A 5,967-nucleotide genomic window follows, 5' to 3' on the forward strand; every position below is an offset into this window, starting at 1 on the left:
GCTACGAGAACGGCACGGGGGATCATAACAGGAAACACCGTAGCTCTCTCTCGTGTCCTACATGCATACAAAAATACGCACTGCGTTTCCGTGCCGTTTCACTATACGAGAGTAGTCGTGAAACTCCATACCCAAATCTTTACTTTCTACGCTTTCGCTGTAAAGGTTGCTATGGTAAAAGTGGCGTTTCTTTGCCTTTAGCTTTCCGAAACATTAACCCGAACGAGCGCTTGTGTATCTTCTTCAAACTATATGAGCTGGGGTCCGTTTCATGAAAGTTTTATGAGAGACTTTTTTCTCTTCAAAAGGAAATAATTTAGTTAAAAGGCCTATCCGTTTCACGAAATAGGTCCCTACTTCATCACATAAAGTCAGACATAAGAGACTTCATGAAATATCTTTTGTTGGGTTTTTTTTTTCCTTTCACATTTTCTTCTCATCATAATGTTTTTAATAATCACACCTACGGGAGCTGAGACTGACGAAACAACGGGCGAAACGAGCAGGAAATTAGTATAGGGTCTATGGCAGCTAGATCCGTTGCTATGACACCTGTAATGCCGCTTCATCAGTGTTTTCCTGTCAAAGTTAAACAACCTCGGCAAAAATGAACGAAACTGAACGGTACAGTAAAATGCAAGTTCATCATAATCGGACAATAGTTACAAAGTTGGAGCATATTTAAACACATTTTTCATGAGAGTGGTAATTTATCACGATCTCTATTATAAGGAATTGTAGGTAGGTAGGTATTTATTTCCGTTAAAAACATATTTAGAAAAATACAGTTTAAAACGGCTGGAATGCCCATATTCAGTGGTGCCGCCATGGCATCACTGTCTTCCATGGTGTCCAGTTACATAGAATTAAACAAGCATTTACAATATACAAATAAATATAAAACATAGTCAATTAGAATGATACATATAGAAATAAACTGAAAAGAGAACGAAAAAAAAATACTACAGAGTTAAAGGTTATACAACAAACATACATAGCATCACTTAAACAAGCAATAACACAACAGAACAAAACAAACCCGGCTATCCTGTCACGACATTTAAAAAAAGCATTTAAATTCATAGCTGATCGAGCAGCTGACGGTAGGTTATTATACATAAATGCCGCTCTAAATGATCTTTTAAGAAATTCAGTAAAGAGTTTGGGTAATAAGTACGTTTCCGAATCATGGTATCGTCACCTCATACGTCTCCCATCGGCCGACACAGAACTCCATCTTTTTACTAACGTCCTTAGTGCTAAAAGTGATGGAATACTGCACGGTTGTTCTTCGCATCATATCATTCTGAACTTTTTTTTTAATGATTTCAAACGCGGTAACAAAGGATGGTAGGTCTGGTATTACAATCAACAAAATGATTTGTTAAAATTCCGTTTGAGTTTATATCATAAACCAGCTCTGGTGGGGATCATTTTATACCAACATGGCGATATGAGTCGTGACCATGTACTTAAAAAAAAAAAAAAAAAAAGTATATAAAAACTATTTCTTCTCTCTCGCGTCCCATTGCAATTGAATGTCAACACATTAATATTGTATTATTCATTATTTTTGTGTATATACTGTGTATAACCCACAAAGAAAGCTGGAAAATAATCAAGTAAAGTCGCAACACAGATTTTACCCACCGCGGAGTAACGATATTTTAAACATAAGATTTTGTTAGCGATTGATCCGTTTGTGTGACATGGCGCAGGTAAAATAAACAAATGGCACAAATGAAAATTTCTACACCCGTATAATCATACATGCAAAGAAACCTCCAGGCCTGGCAAGCTGTAAAATATATTCAGTAAGATATCGGTGATAAAACCTTCGATATATTATATACGTCTTTGTTTGTCTGTTAAGTTTGTTTGTTTGTTTGTTTTTTGTTTGTTTGTTTTTTATAGGACCTCGATGTAACAAGATGTTGGTGGTTATCATGCTGCTGCCTCGAATATGTTATTTTTATTTTTATTTTTGTCTGTTTAAATAGCCCGTGTACAATGGTGTATGGCAAATATACCCATGGTACTTTGGCGGATTTTCCGTGAAAACTAATCAAAAGAATCTTAATAAGATATAGCAAATAACCGAGATCAACATTCTAAAGACTGACTATAGTGCATTCGATTTGATTTCATCAGCATGCGATATCATTACATTATTTTTCTTAGATCATATACAAAGTGTAAAAAGTGCATTCAAGAATGCACGTGAAATGCATAGATTTGCAGCAGCCCTGCAATGTTAACGTATATAAAGCTAATTCATGAAAAGGCAAGAATTTACATCATTATTTTGGGCCTTGCTTTTCATTTCTAACTTAAAATGTTCTTTGTATAGTTGTGCTCATCTTTTTGAATAAATTATGCAAACTTAGTGTATACCTTGAAATGAGACCGTTGCATATTATTGAAATTTCCCATTCCTCTGACATACTATCATCAACAGTAATAGGCCCTATAGCTCAATAACAAAAAAAAACAAAAACAAAAAAAAACCGAGTGGAATATATTTTTATGGCACACAAAGTTCACACATCATCATCATCATCATCATCATCAATCTATATGATATTATTCCCGCAAAACAGTATGGATTGAATCTGATTGAAATTGACTAAAACTGAATTTTCAAGACCTAAAGTTATTCAGACTCTCTCAGACTGCATAATCTAATAGCTAATGATAAGTATACAAGAATGATAAACCAAGGAGGTAATGCGTCTGTGGTGTGATTCATATTCATATCCAATAGCATTTATGAAGTATTGAAGTGCAGCCACGAAGTGAATTAATCCATATATCTGGGATGGTAAAACAAAGAAACGCATTCACGGGACGCGTATTATATTCACTGTATATATTCTATTTGTACCTGTGCACTGTCAGCTTAATTCAGTGATATAGCAACTGCGGATTTCCGTAGTATGCCTAAAACACACATAAACAAACAAACAAACAAACAAACAAACAAATTAACAAGCAAACAGAAAGTTGTGGTGGTGTAGCGAACTGGGAGAAGAAGAAAAAGACGAAGAAAGAGAGAGAGAGATGAATATGCCGTGTTGTTTTGGGGAAAAATAACATATCTTATCAATCGCTGAAATGACTTGTGTCACGTTCAGATGCATTCACTTTTAATGTTTCGCGGGAAATTTGAAATTGCAGACGAGGTATACAGGAACAGACAATGAAATTAAATGAGGAGTCGATGTTGGGTGGGCGGGGCGAGGAATGGTTATAAACACAGGGCGGGGAAGAATGTTTTTTTTTTTTTTTCTATGTTCGTTGCTGTTTTGTGCTGTCTTTACTTTAATCTTGATTATTTTGCCTAGGAGTATATATCAGGGGGGTGGATCGAAGCATCTGCCTCCCTGAATTTTATAGATTTGGTACTATATACGTTATTGGCTATTTTGTTGCTGTTGTCGTTGTTGTTATTTCAATCTAAAACTATGAGAAGAACTGAGAAACACATAGCTGCTGCATGATATGGTTATAGGAAAGAAATAACAATTTGATACGACGTCACAAAACAGCACTTCTATCTTGTAATGCCGAATATCTAACTAATGTTTGACCAATATTTACTCTATAAACTGTAGTGCTGTACAAATCAGTTGAAGTCTTCGTTTTCCAATGTCCATGCAGTATAACAATTCATAAATGAAAAAAACAAAAACAAAACACGAAAAGAAACAAATGTAAAGGGCCTGCAGAAAATTATACAAGATTCACGACGGCTATGGCGTGTAATAGACGACTTGCAACATTACTTGCAAAAGTAGTGTTTGTTGTCACTGTAGACTCGTTTACAAGGCCTTATAGAATAGTCTCCTCGGGAAACTGGCATTATCCACGTTGAAAAATACACGTGAATCAAACCCACGTCATTCGTGCCACAGAAGAAAAGTACATGTATAGGCCTAAATTGCCTGATGAGTGCACTAAACGTGGAATTTGTTTGACAACACAAGATGGCGTCCTACACATTGTTCCCTCGTCAAGCTGTGTGTTTGTGCAGGGAGGTGAGAAAACTTTTCGTCTGTCTCACCTCCCTGGTTTGTGTCAATTCAGAATGTGTGAATTGCTTGCGTTCTCTGACAGTTCTTTTCGTGTCCCGGGAAGACCGCATTATAAACTCTTTCTGGGCCAATGAGATAAATGTGTACAAATTTCACACACAAACCTATTGACAGGTAATTAACGTGGCACACAGAGGGCTAGCAAAGTATAATTATTGATCTGTTGACTAAATCACGAAATTGATCCTCACTAAACTGACAAGATGCTAAAATAAGAAAAGAGAAAGAGTTTACTTTTCTCTGTTTGATCAAGGACTTACTTTATGTTTAAATAATTAAGATAGCGCTTTGAATTATCTCGTTTTGCTATCATACTTTTCACTTTGTCCCTGAAGAACATCATTGCTAATTTTTAAGATACACGAGAATTTATTTACAAAGAATCAAACCTCGATCATTCTCTCTGTTTGATTGCATAGTGTGCTATTCAATGCAAAATTGAATAGGATGAGGAATTAGGCCCTACATTATGCACAAGATTTGAAACTAATAACGCCACCTATTCCAAAGAAGATGAGTTATACATAGTGGAAATGGCCTGATCGCTATTTCTATAATCAAATAGTCCAGATGAGGTCCTGGAATTGGAGAGAGTACCCTTTCTTATGTGTGGTTTGAAGGTTTGCATGGTGAAGTAAATGAGGGCGAAAGGCTTGCGGTAACACCATGTGTATGTAGTCCTCATCTGGATCGTTGCTTGGCAGAAGAAGAGCCCAGAAAGAGGAGAATTGAGGAGGGAAGCGACATATGGGGGTTGTAAGGAGGGCAAAACGTGAAGAGTTGGAGACAGTAATGGGCTGGAAGTTGAAGTTGCACTAGTGGAGACAGTAGAGAAAGGAACAGAAAGAGTGGTAAGGAAGAATAGAGTGAGAATCAAGTAAGATGTTTGGACATCGTTAGAAGGGGAAAGATGAAATAGAAGGAAAGAGGAAGAGGAAGGAGTTGAATGTTGGAAAATCATGAAGATAGGAGAGAGAAGTGAAGATTCATGAAACCAAGAGAAGAACGAAGTCAGCGAACAATGTGGACTATGGAATGCGGAATCAATGGAGAAAGGATGAATAATCCCGTGAAGGAAAGGTAAGTCGAAGAGAGATGAGACTATGTTGAGAAGAGGGGGGGGGGGAGAGAAAACAAAGAGAAGAAGAAGAAGAAGAAGAAGAAGAAAAAGAATGAAAGTCAAGAAAGTAAAGGAGAGGGGGCTGGGGTGGATTCTAGAAATACATGCCGCAGAGGAGAGAGAGAAAAAAAAAATGTTGCGAGGCAAATTAATGACAGTTAAATCCTGAAAAGGTTCCTGTCGGAGAAAGGCAAAGTGAGAGATTAAATAAGGTTAATGTGTAGTCCTGAGGGGAGAAGGCAAAAGAAATAGCCTGTGAAGAAAACGGTAAATTAATATGGTGGTGCTGAAAAGAACTGTTGGGTTGTATGGAAGCAAGAGATTTAAAAAAAAAAAAAAGAGAGAGAAAAGAAAAGAAAAGAAAAGTATAATAGCGTAGAAACAGATAATAGTGTAGGAGAGAGAGAGGATGTAGAATTGAAATACTGAGTAGGTGGTGCTAGTGAAGGTAGAGCAAAATATCTAGTTGTAAGAATAACTAGGAGAACTGAGGATCTTCTGTTGATTCAATATCTGCGGTCAAGCTAGTGAAACATTTCATTTACTACTAGAAATCACTCGACCTCCGCTAATCATCTCATTTCCACCCATATTGTGATTTCACATTCATATCATCTACACTATTAGACTCTTTGACCATCAAAACTATACCCTCCCTGCCAACCAGCTGTCGCTGCCTCCGACATACTTTTTGGCTCTGATGATCTCAAAATCCACTCCTTGGCTGAAGTAATGAGAACCTTTAAGGATTGT

Source organism: Diadema setosum, chromosome 21 (assembly GCF_964275005.1).
Source record: "Diadema setosum chromosome 21, eeDiaSeto1, whole genome shotgun sequence".
Taxonomy (NCBI): Eukaryota; Metazoa; Echinodermata; class Echinoidea; order Diadematoida; family Diadematidae; genus Diadema; species Diadema setosum.